This window comes from Terrapene carolina, unplaced genomic scaffold (assembly GCF_002925995.2).
Source record: "Terrapene carolina triunguis isolate 2854851 unplaced genomic scaffold, T_m_triunguis-2.0 Scaffold85, whole genome shotgun sequence".
Classification (NCBI taxonomy): domain Eukaryota; kingdom Metazoa; phylum Chordata; order Testudines; family Emydidae; genus Terrapene; species Terrapene triunguis.
The window spans coordinates 36792710-36805932 of NW_020664436.1; the positions used below are offsets into that span (position 1 = coordinate 36792710).

A 13223-nucleotide genomic window follows, 5' to 3' on the forward strand; every position below is an offset into this window, starting at 1 on the left:
CCACCACAGTTTAGAGAGTTACACATGATGAAAGGGAGAAGAATCAATTTGTTTTCATTTGTAAATGCTCTCTGCTCGTAGTCAGGTCATTTTTGGGGCGGGGATAATACAGTAGCTTTCCCTGTACATAACAACGAAAGAGGAAAAAAGAAATGGACAAACTTCAAAATGGAAGCTCTGCTTTTAAAAATGCAGCTGGGTAAGAAAGAACATCTGAAGTAACATACATATTCGATCTACAAAAATAAATCTCTTAGTTCTTGCTAACGGCATGCTTCCTAATGTAGACTCATCAGTCTACAATGCAGCAGTCTGTACCAGTTGATGGGGATGACCAGTCAAAATGATTAAATGTACAAAACCATTCTCTTTGGATGAACACGCCATTCTAGGACATGACTTGGTTTTAAATTCCTTAATGGGCCAAAAAGAGAATCTCATCTTAGAATAAGTATCAGAGGGGTAGCCGTGTTAGTCTGGATTTGTAAAAGCAGCAAAGAGTCCTGTGGCACCTATAGACTAACAGACATATTGGAGCATGAGCTTTCGTGGGTGAATACCCATGCATCCGACGAAGTGGGTATTCACCCACGAAAGCTCATGCTCCAATACGTCTGTTAGTCTATGTGCCACAGGACTCTTTGATGATCTTAGAATAAGTAACTTCTCGTGGCCTTTGGCTCCCTCAACATTTTAACCACTTGTGTTATGCTGAATGTATACATAGCACCTGTGGTAATACAAAACACACACCACGTATGGCCCTAATACTTGCTTGTCTACAGTAAGGGCTTGTCTACACTTAAAGGGCGGCAGCAACGCAGCTACACTGATGCAGCAGCACCACTATAGGCTTCACAGAAAATCCCACTTAAACCCTTGGGCAGGCTTCCCTGTTAGCATAGGTACTTCACCTCTGCGAGAAGCGGTAGTGGTAGAAGGTCGACAGGAGAAGCCCTCACGTTGACATGGTGCCGTCTACATCAGGAGTTAGGTCGGTATAAGTGTCACTCAGGGGTGTGAAAAATCCACACCCCAGAGCGATGTAGTTATACTGACATAAGTTGCTAGTGTAGACCAAGCCTTAAGCAGGGAAGCAACTAAAACATCCCTATATGCACACCAGACTTGAGGGGAATTCTGCATGGGTGGGGCCAGATGCCTTTGCAGGATCAGGGCCTCTGCTAATTACCTGCTGAGGGGAGGGACTGTCCCCTTAATTGCTGTATAAAATGCTCATTATACTAATTGGTGCTGTACAGAAACGGTAAATAGAATACCACAGGCAAATAATAAAGGAAGAAAGAGCTATAAAAAAAATTAAGTAAGATAAAATTAAATGAGAGACAGCTAAAATTAACAGAACAAATACATAGGCAAGGATTAAAACTCCCACCAAAAAATACAGGAAAAGACAAAGAAAATAGAGCAGTCAGGCATGAAGTAGAAACATAAATCCCATGAAACAGTTCACATGGCACTGTTGTAGCCGGCATCGCAAGATTAATGCATCTGGCATGTAAATATCTTGCGATGCTGGCTACAACAGTGCCATGCGAACACCTGTTCTCACTTTCAGGTGACATCGTAAATACGAAGCAGTCAGCAGTATCTCCCGTAAATGTAAACAAACTTGTTTGTCTTAGCAATTGGATGAACAAGAAGTAGGACTGAGTGGACTTGTAGGATCTAAAGTTTTTAATTGTTTTGTTTTTGAATGGAGTTATATAACCAAAAAAAAATAATCTACATTTGTAAGTTACACTTTCACAATAAAGAGATTGCATTACAGTACCTGTATGAGGTGAACTGAAAAATTCTATTTCTTTTGTTTATCATTTTTACAGTGCAAATATTTGTAATAAAAATAATAATATAAAGTGAGCACAGTACACTTTGTATTCTGTGTTGTAATAAAAACCAATATATTTGAAAATGTAGAAAAACATCCAAAATATTTAATAAATTTCAATTTATATTCTATTGTTTAACAGTGCGATTAATCACAATTAATTTTTTAAATCGCAGGTAATTTTTTTGAGTTAATCACGTGAGTTAACTACGATTAATCAACAGCCCTAGTTACAATAAAGTTTCAGGGAAGGAGCCCATTTTGAGAATATTACATCCAACTAAAAGTTGGATACCATACAAACACTGGAAAGGAAGGATATGGCCTGCCAATTGGTCTGGAATTTGTATCCTCTTATTTCTTCCTTTTGTGATGAAAGCAAAACATCCTTTGATTGTGCTCCCGTGTGCCATCAGAACTGGTCCCAAAAGTCAGATAAGCAGTAAGAACAGTCACATGGCTAAAAGCCGCACACCCCTCTCCCTCCTGACCCCAAAAATAAAAGAAAATTCTCTTTCAGAATGTCACATTTACAGATGAGAAGAGTTTTAATATTCAAGCTATCTCCACTTGCAGAAACTTTTTCTGCATCAAATGGAACCTGAAGTCAACAATGAAACACAAACTATACAACCTAAAATGTGTACTGAGCAGCTCTCAGCACCCATAATTACCAACAACTCCAATGGGAGCTATGGGTGCTCAGCACATCTTGGGATTTGGCCCAATGTGCACAAATGTTTTGATAAGCTCCCTTCCTAATTACATTACTTATGCTATGTTTTGTCAAACTGGCAGGCAGATACATGACTCACCATCATTCAAGAGAAATGATAATGTAACCACCACTAGAATTGAAAAGAAAATATGCTTCCTAAGTCAGCTATTTACTGTTAATTATTCAATTAAAGCAGGGCAGATATTGACTATCCCATCTGTGCACTGAGAAAGGCAAATACATGTGGAGTGTCCAAGAATACCACACATGTAAGGAAATCTCAGTCCTTGCATCTCTGCAGTTATACACACACAAGTCAATATGGAAGTTATTCAAAAGATTGTGAATTAAGATACAATGGAAACGTATCCCATGCAGACATCTGAGGCAGCAACATTCTTATGCTACATTCCTAGTCAGGAAACCAAAGGAAATCAACTTGAATATGTCAACATCAGCCATCCGGCAAGCCACTTCATTTACCACAAGGAAACCATCAACCAATGCAGCAAATGTCACGAATCTCCTTTGTCCATTTAATTAACAAAGAAGTCTTAATTGCAATTCAGTCAGTGCTGTTTTTACCAATTCATCCTCCCACTGCAAGTTATCAAGGGAAGCAAGTAGTAACACGGAACCTTGTCTCTAACTATCAGCCTGTTAGAATCTTTTTTCACAACACTTCAGGTCTTGTTATATTTTAATTTTTCTGACCAATTTGAAAAATTGGTAACACTCATTGTCAGCACATCAAGTATTATCAAACGTCAAGAATCTTGTAGCTGGGGAAGCCTCCCCCTATCTCAAGGGGAAAATAGAAGGCGGCGTATTTCAACCTGCCACTCTATTATAGACAACAGCCAAATGGTGAAAAACTTCAACAAACTCCATATAAAAAAGAACAGATGGCACAGCAAAATTAGATGTACCCAGTCTGACTCTCCGAAGAGGCTCAGAGTGCTGTGGAGACAGCATGCTCAGCTTTGGGGAGTGGGAGAGGTTCTCTGCATCGCTTCACACTAGCCTCCTGTCAGGTTAAGAAGCAGTCCTGATAGACTTCAAAGACAGTCCTGGCAAGAATGTGGTGACTGCAATGAAAAATGCCTCAGTAATGGAGGGTGTAAATAGGAGAAATGGGGGTGTTTGGAAGGGAGGGCTGCAGAGGACTCCTTCCCAGGGAAAAGGAGTAGATAGAACAGTCTTCATCAAACTTGGTACAAGGTTAACAAGTTCTTACGCTCTTAAAAATAAATGATAAAATACTTAAAAGATTTTTAAAGGAAATTATTTAACTCTTCAAACACTCTTGAAGAATAATCATCATTTTCAGTGCTTTCTGCTAATAGATTTTGTAGCTAAGCAAATTTTGGTCCCCCTTCTCCTCTTATATCTCCTCTCCAACAAGAATCCGGTCTTCCTCCCTGCTGGTGGAAGGGGAGGTAAAGAACAAGCAAACAAAAATACATACATCTACCCCTAAACAAACCCTCATCTACTGTGGAAGGGAGAAGAGCAGAAGACTCATGAAACAGACTGGGAACCTCACCATGAAGACTTGATTTATCTGAGGAGCACTTAGACCAGGGGTTCTGAACCTATTTACCATTGTGGGCCTCAGATGTAGCTCTCTCTGTGTTATGTAGGCCACATCCGCACAATATATATACACAACCTAAATGGCCCTGAGGATGTCAGGTGTGCTGATCAGGTCGCAAGTGGCCCAGGGGCTGCGGGTTGAGAACCACTGATTTAGACACTACGGTGACAGGTGCTATGGAAAACCCTAAGATAGTCTGCTTGTTTGTACTGAAGCATTTCATCACTTGCGCATTACTTAGGACTAAAGAAGTTAAAAAACTTACTGAGACCAAAGGGCCTGATTGTCCTCTTTCACTGATTTTACATGGGTGTAACTAACGCTGGAGTTACTCTGATTTGTACTGGGATGAGAAGAAAATGGATGCTTTAGACACATTAGAAAAGTTTACAAGTGACAGATAGAACCAACTGTGATGGACTCAGTCTAGTTCCTCCATGGCAGATAGCCAGATCTCATTAACTAGTTGTAGTGTGATAGGCTGTTTGCAGAAATATATTTGTTGCCTCATGAAATGCTACTATGCTTGCTCATTTGAATCCAGTACAGTTCTATAGTACCTGAAGAAAATTTGGTGGCCTATCTAAAATGAGATAGTGGTCCCAGTCCAGTTCCTAGCAGACCAAGTAAAATCATTATCACAGTTGGTACTAATTTGCACCAGTCAGTGGTCGTCTCAGCAGAGAAGTCAAGGTGCGAACAGTCATGGGGACTGAAACATCCACTCACCCTTACAGATGATGGCTTAGATCTTTGGCTGTAGTACACAATACAACTCATGGGGGGACTAGGAGTACAAAGATAGTCATTGTGCTTCCCTGACTTTGGGCTAGCTGGGTGACCAGCCAGTTCCTCGGCATAAATTAGAGCAGCCCATGAGCTGCTTAAAGTTACACTGGCTGCCAGGAGACCCAAGCTACTGATACTGTAGCCTGGAATCTGCAGGAAGCATGGGCATCCCAACCATGCTTTGGCCCCATCCCACACTCTCAGCAGAGAGGGTGAAAGAAGAGTGGTGTAATAATTACTACATGAGCTCTATTCCACTACAGGATCCCCGGGGTGATGGGATCATGGACAGTAACACATCCCTATGGTCAGATACTGCTGCTAGCACAAAGCAAAATAGCTGCACTGCACCAGAGTATCTGAGCTGGTTTCTGTGAGACACATGAGACAAGGAAGGGCAATATGTCTACATAATGGCATTGTTTAGAGGCACAGAATAGATAAACTTGCTGGAACCACATTTCAGCTAATTTTTATTTGCAACTTGGCAAAATTATTATATTGTAATATATATTAAGAATTAGTAGCCCCAGTCTGTTGTGCAGGAAACAATCAATTCAATGAGTTTCTTGAATGATTGTGCATCCTTTAGACACTACTTGTAACACAGCCAATATTTAGCATAGGATTCGTTCCTTCTCTGTGGCCTGATCTATGACACAGACTTTCCATAACATGGAAATTAGAAACTGCTTTTGTGTAAAGACACTAATTCAGGCATATGGAAAGCAGCTTTTTTTGTTTTGTTTTGTTGTTATTCTCAAGAATGGCCAGTTATGAAAGCCTGCAATTCCTCTTATTCGTCTAGCAAATGTTACTGCCAAGAGAAAGGCAAGGTTCCAGAAGCCTGGAAAGAATGTTTCCAAAGTCTCTGGTAAAAGTCATTGTATGGCCTTAGCCAAATCTCAGGAAGGTGTAAAGCCGTGGTGGTCTTAGTGCCTCAATATCTACTAAAATATCAGGGAGTGGTAGATGAAGCATTCCACCATAGCTTGGAGAGCAGAAATATCAATGTGGTGAACTCTAACAATGCTCCCTTGGAGAGCAGAATTCATAACTTCAAATTAAATAGTTCAGCCTGGCAGATAACTGCATCTTATTCTACTGAAAAGTAAAACTATTTCATATTTTCAACAGTAGATACTATTTTGCAATAAAATTACAAGAACTTAAGAGAGCATATTTACTTCTGATTAAAGCATGTATCTTCTTATCCTCCTTCCTTCCAAATTATAACCCTGTCACATACCTGAATCTGCATTTAAATGGAAGGATGCGCGAAGGTGTTGTTCGATCCAGAAAAATGTCTTATAGAGTAATTTACTAGAGAAACTTTTTAGTTTTCTTAAAGAAGATATTTGAGTTTAACAAATATTCACTGAAATACTTAGCTCTGATGCAAGCAAAACTCACTAAAATTAATGAGTTTTATCTACATCAGGCCTGAAGAATAAAGCCTTTAACTTCTTTGGTCAGGGCCGGCTCCAGGCACCCCAGCAAGCAGATGCTTGGGGCGGCCAACGGAGAGGGGCGGCACGTCCGGCTCTTCGGCAGCTAGTCCCTCACTCCCTCTCAGAGCAAAGGACCAGCCGCCGAATTCTGAAGCAGCGGCAGTAGAGCCGAAGTGCCGCAGATCGCGATCACTGCTTTTTTTTTTTTGCTGCTGCTGCTTGGGGCAGCAAAAACCCTGGAGCCAGCCCTGTCCTTGGTCCATATCATTTTCCCGGTTATCTTCATGAAGAGGGCATTTTGCATGGTTTCGCCCATCCTGCCTACAGTCAGTCATCTCTACATCATACTGCCTAGGGGCCAGAGAGCCTTCTATGAAAATTGTGATTGCAGCTGGGAAGGGGTGGGAAAGAGAAGGCAAGGATCTGGGGGAGGCAAAGCACACCTGTGGAAAATTCAGCAGACAGCTAAGCCGTAGCCCTCCTCTATGCTGGGAAATCCCCTTGCAGGAGGGAGATGTCCAGAAACTGTAATGATTGGGGAATTCTCGGTAATGAGGTTTCAATGGAGCTTTGCTGCAACAGAATCAGACAGGAGGCAGACGGCCCCAGTGGTTTACACAGAAGCACAGAGCTTCCATCTGGATGCCACTCAAATCTTTTGTCAACCCCAGGGGATCCACTGAGTTTGGGAGCAGAATCTGTGGGAGTCATGTCTGTTTGTGGGCAGAGATGGGGCACATCCTGTTCCCTGAAGGAAAGATCTCCTGCTGAGGTGGTCCTCTCCTACAGAAGAGAGGGTGATCAGGTTCTTTGTGAAGTCAAGCCAGATAGAAAAATTGCATAACCTGCAACACAAGTAGTTATGAACTAAATGGAGAGAGAAGGGGAAGCCTAGATTCCCCTAGAAAACTGAACATTAAAGATATTACTTCAACCCAAGTCATTATCCTTATTTCCACATGAAGAATTCTTACTCTGAGTGATAGCTGCTCATGATGTAAACTAACAACTTTGAGAAGAGATTTAAAACACAGTTCAGACAAGGCACCTCCTGAACAGGTTTCTAACTTGGAGCCAAATCCTGAGAGTCTTTGGGCTCTCTCTTGACTTCAAGATAAGTTGCAGGAGCTCAGCAAAAACGTAACAATTCTCAGGTATAAGGAGAACAAGTTATAAAAACACAATAGGTAAGTCATTTAATTAACCCAGTTACTTTGCAACTAAGTTTTTCACTGTTCTTTGGATTGGAGTTTCTTAAAGTATAGTTTGGAGAATTATTATAAATGTATGAGTTGTACTAGCCAAAATAACTTTCAAAGCAGATAAAAAATTACAGAAGCCAAAATAAAGATGGTTAGATGAGAAGGTTCACAATGTCAAAAACTAAACTCAATATGGGATGTTACATTTTTCAAGAGATAATAAATCAGTTCAGTTAATTCCAGGTTTTCTTACAACCTTTTTACAAATGCAAAATTTTATCCTAGGTCTACAATTATGTGGGCAAGTTAGTATGTTATCAGCAAGGAATGATGGATTCTTAAATGTAGATCCTTATTAATCTCCTATCAAGTTTATCTGCTAATAGAATTATAGAACTGCTCACATTAGTTCAACAAAAACAATTGTAAGTAGAATTCAGAAATTAGACAGATTACTTAAATTATCAAAGTATTGTCAATTCAGTCCAAAATTATCTTGCCAAGGTGATACTCACAGCCAAGCTTTGCCACTTATACATGCACAAAACTATCACACATTACACGCAGAACATAATACGCAAATAATAATCTTGAAGATATTCTAATTTCTCTGGAATTTCAATTCAGTAGGCTCTCATGTTACTTTAACCAAAGATTCAAAGAGTGGTAAACCTATAGCTTACAAGCCAATTCAAAGATTCTTCCTCCTTTTGTCTAACAAGCTGTCTGTTCTGTTGACCACAATATCTGTGTGGTTTTTGGGTTGAACTCTGAAAAAGTCAGCGTTTCTCACGGCTTACTTTTGCTGTGGGGAAGCCCAGTCCCCTGATATAAATAGCACTAGGCTTAGTTAGTGTAATGAGTTTCTCCACCCTCAACTACTCATTAAGCTGGCATACCTTCTAGACAACTAAAATTAAACTTGTTAGTGTAACAAGTGCATGTAAGAGATTTTAGTCATTCAGCGGGTTTTAAGTCAGGAACATACTTTCTGAGACGCATTTAGCCTCGCATAACAAAACTGTCAGCTGGGTAAACACTACATGTATAAAAGTCATTCTCTACTTATCAGCTGGAGCTGGCATGAAGGCAAGTTCTCTAGCTCAACTTCACAGTTGCAATGACTGGTTACTCAAAATAGAAAGTTCATTCAGGTAATTCACTCCAGGTGTTATGACAGCTGTATTCCTATTCTCTTTCCAGATTTCACAGTTGTTTCCCTAGATAGGCATTTAAAAGAAAGAGTTCACGGGCTGTTTGTTAGCGACAAGACTTTAGCTATTACCAAACAGAGGGTGCTCTTGCAGGCCGGACGGTGAAAGTCCTGCTCACAGTCTCTCTCATTCAGACATTTTGGCTTCAGGAAGCAACAAGTTGAACATGTTGGGTATTTTATATATTTTCTATTGGTGGCGTGGCCTGGTTCCTCTTCTTGGCAAAGCTAGTAAGGACGAATCAGAAAGTAACTGAGGCTTCTTCTGATGAAGATTTGAAAGGCTTAAAAGAGACACAGCTTGTATCCTGGCTAATCATCCAATGAGAAAACAAGGTGTCCTTTATGGCTTCTTGCAACATTGTGTCTGCAAAATTTTTGTGCAAAACATCTTGTGTCATACCAGTTTATGTAAGATGTGTTGGCCCATACGTTGAATGCCTACTGGCTTTGCTCCAGTCAGCAACCTACTTCAGCAAGTTATTTTCTGTGGCTCCTTTGCAGTGTGTTCCAACTTTGCATGACTCCATGCTTTTTTTTTTAAACCAGCATGTTCAACTTTCTGCAAAAATGTCCATTTTCAAGTTAGAACAGAGTCTTTACGTAAAGTCTTTTCACACTCCTTGATGGTTCTATCTTTGTTTAATGCAGCAACATGAAGTCATTTGATTCATTTGCTTGGGCAATCACCAATATGTGATAACAATTAATGAAATCATACAAAACAGTTGTATACACCTCTGTAACAGTACCCAATGATTCCCTACACCTCAGTGACAAGGTTAGTCGGATCACTTCACATGTGAAACTTTCTCTGTGCAACTGCCAACCATAAGATAATCAGTCCTTATGGTCATTTAAGTCTTATACTATTTTGATTGGTTTACCTTAAAGATTGGCTTCTCAACATGCCTTTTGGATGTATCAGCATCTTCAATACAAAACAAATAACTTGTGAGATATACCTTTTTTTAAAGAAGAATTATATCTGTCTATATCTATATATCTTACTGATCACATTTCTATTTAAAATAGGCAGCATGGTCCAAACTATTTACAATATATTGTCATCAAGCTGCTTAGGCAACAAAACTTCCTCAAACTGAAGGGGTCTGTTACTTAATGCTTTAAATGGCTTTATAGTTTTCTGACTGGCAAGGCAAAATGAAGCACTATACTCAACTTGACGGCATTTCTCGGTTTGTCTGTCTGTAACACAGTAAATTTTGAATACTACATCCAATCAGTTCCAACAATTTGGGAATATTCTAGGCAACAGTGGGCAAAACTCTATTGATTTTGGTAAAAACTGGAAACTGGAAAAGCCACTAGCACTTTAAAAAGGTTGCTCCTTGCTCTTCCTATGAGAGCCACCTAACACAGCTGAGGGGCAGTTGCTTAACCAGCAGGGGGAGGCAGAGAGAGAGGAGCGTGAAGGAGACTTCATTCCTTCCTTACTCCATGCATCCTGCTTCCCCAAAGCCTATTCCATGGATGGGGGAGAAAGGGCACCAGCCATCTCCCCATCCTTTGAATCTAAGAGGGTAGAAAGATACTTAAAGGGGGGGGAGGGAAAAAAGGAGAGATCCCCTATGCCAGGGGCTGTGTGTGACTGTGGAATCCTGAGCTGAGGAGGGAGGGAAATAGGGGAACACACACAGCCCTCGGAATGGGGTGGGGGGACAGCAGGAATGGGGAAGGGGGACAGCAGGAATGGGGAGACACATGGAAACAATAGACAGTCATCAGGAGCCCACTGGCTAAAAGGAGAACTCAGATGAGAGTGTGTTGTTAGCCTGGAAGGTTTTAATGACTGCAATCTGGGATAGACTTCATCCATTCTGAAAAGGCATTTGCACTGAAAAATGTGGGTAACTCACTGAGCTTGGCCTATGTGAAAAGGTAGTGCATGACCCTCTAATGATATTCTATCAAATATTATAGCATGATCTACTATATCTCTACTATGAATTTACAGATGCTCCCTGGGTTATGCAAACCCGACTTATGGAAATCTGGACTTACGGAAAAAGTTCCGTAAGTTCCGTAAGCTTTTTTTTTCGGGGGGGGGGGGGGGGGGGGGTGCGTAATTGTTGGAAATACGTTCCCAACGTACACAAGGCGTTCCGCAACGGAACGCTTGCGTAAATCAGGGAGCTTCTGTATGGGCATAAAGCATATAAAATAGGGGGGAAAAGATAGGAAGTTACTTCACACTTTAGCAAGAATCTGTGGTTAAGCCTGGACAGTCAGCTCTTGTAGTTACTCAACCTACATACAGCTCCTCTGAATGAAACACAGAACTGCTGCTGCTTGACATATTTTAAAAGTTTAGGCCTAAATTATGGCAAGGATTCTGGCCTATGTCTGGATATATGTAACATAGTTATAAGCAGCTCCATATATTCTGTATCATTACTACACAGGATTTGGTAGTGCCCAAGAACTGGCCTGTATGCCCCATGCAGTCCCATTGGGCCAAATTAACTCCTAGTGTAATTCCATTTATTTGAACGACATTATATCAGGAATTAATAATTTGGCCCATTGTCTTTGCTGGGGGTAAATCAGGGAGCAGTTGTTGTAAATGAACAGCGTTATCTTACAAAAGAAAAGTTCAACAGAGTTGAAGGCCTGAACTGATTTACAGTATAAACAATCTTTTAATGTACACAGCACATATTTAACAAGAAGTTAACAAGACAGTTTGTCTAGTGCCAGCAGGAACTCATTAAACCACTACTCATGGGAGCTGAAAAAAACCCCTGCATTACAACCTATGCACTAGGCAACAAGTGCTTCTATTAACCCATTTTATGAGAGGCAAATGAGAGTATACACTTCCTTGGAATTAATGTTTACCCCCCTATACTACATGCCACTTCATTGTCATAGGCTAAAACTATCACACGACATCTAGAAGGGTACAAAATTAAGACATCTGTGTGAACTGGTTAAAGAAAGTTCAGGATGGGCAGCTGGTGCAATGCACACTGTTCTCTAAAAGAACAGTTGATACATATATTAAGTCTGTATACTCCTCTGACAAGAGGCCATAATGCTTATTGTCACATTTGAAAAGCTTGTCTATGAAGCATATGGAGAAGGAATTAAAGTGGACAAAAAGACTGATCCTCTATATTGTCTCCTCTATATAGTCATGCCAAAAAGAGAAGGACATTTTTCTATTTAGTTGCCTCCCTCCTGGTGTGAAGCCACCAAATGCCTGTTAGAAGCAGGCAGGCAGTAGACAGCAATATGTATATGCTTGTGAAACTAAACTCCTCCGCAGACAGCAGGGCACTAATCCAAAAGGAATCTTGGGATTCTCATGATTAAAAAAAAAAAAAGAAGTTACTCACTTTGTGCAGTGTGATGGTTCAAAAAAAGAAGACGTTACACTTCTTTGTGCAGTATGATGATTCTTCGACATGTGTGTCCCTATGGGTGCTCCATTGTAGGTGACACCCGAGCAGTACCCCTTCTGAAGGGTCTGGACTTCGGAGTCAGATGTCAGCACCATGCTGCCGAAGATGACATCGGAGATGCAGTGCCCATTGATTGCATAGTGTTCTGTGAAAGTGAGGACTGACGCCCATGTTGCCGCTCTACAGATCTCGGAGATAGGGACATCCTTGAGGAAGGTGATGGATGAGGAGATTGACCTTGTGGAGTGTATATGAATGGCATCTGGAGGGGTCACATTACAAACTTGGTAACAATGTCTGATACAGATCGAGTCCCACTTGGAAAGTCTTGGGGCTGATATTGCTGAAGCCTTTGATCTTTTCACCAGAGAAAAAAGCCTAGGGGACTTCCTGAAGGTCTTTTTCCTGTCCAGGTAGAAGGCCAAGGCTCTCTGGACAAGCAGGGTATGCAATATAGCCTCCCTGATGTCTTGGTGAAACGTTGGGTAGAAGATTGGAAGGTGAATCAACTGATTCATGTGAAAGTGAGAGGTTACCTAGGGATAAATTTTGGATGCGGTCTGAGTGTAACCTTGTCCGGAAAAAATACCATGTAGGGAGGATGCACCATCAGAGTTGCTGTCTCTCCTATTCTCCTGGCTGTTTTCATAGATAGGTATGTTAGTGAACAGGTTACCCTGGGTTCGAAGGGGGGCCTAGTCAGTCCTTTCAGTACAAGGTTCAGATCCTATGTGGGGGTAGGAAGTCGAGGTTGAGGGAAGAGATTTACTATGCCCTTGAGGAACTTTTTTGTTGTAGGGTGTGACAGTACTGAATACCCCTCTACAAGTTGGTGGAAGGCTGTAATAGCCACTAGGTGGACCCTGAGAGAGCTTAGAGATAGTCCAGACTGTTTTAGGATTAAAGCATAGTCTAGGGTATGTGGAAGAGTCATGGATGCTGGGGAGATTTGTTGGGACAAGCACCAAACCTG

The 13223-nt window shown here is 41.0% G+C and overlaps 1 protein-coding gene across 3 annotated transcripts in view; it reads right to left on the reverse strand.

The window, feature by feature from the left end:
• The window catches only part of TIAM2 (T cell lymphoma invasion and metastasis 2), a 234088-nt gene that overhangs the window by 45475 nt on the left and 175390 nt on the right, over nt 1-13223 (reverse strand). The gene's annotated exons all lie outside the window — the stretch shown is intronic.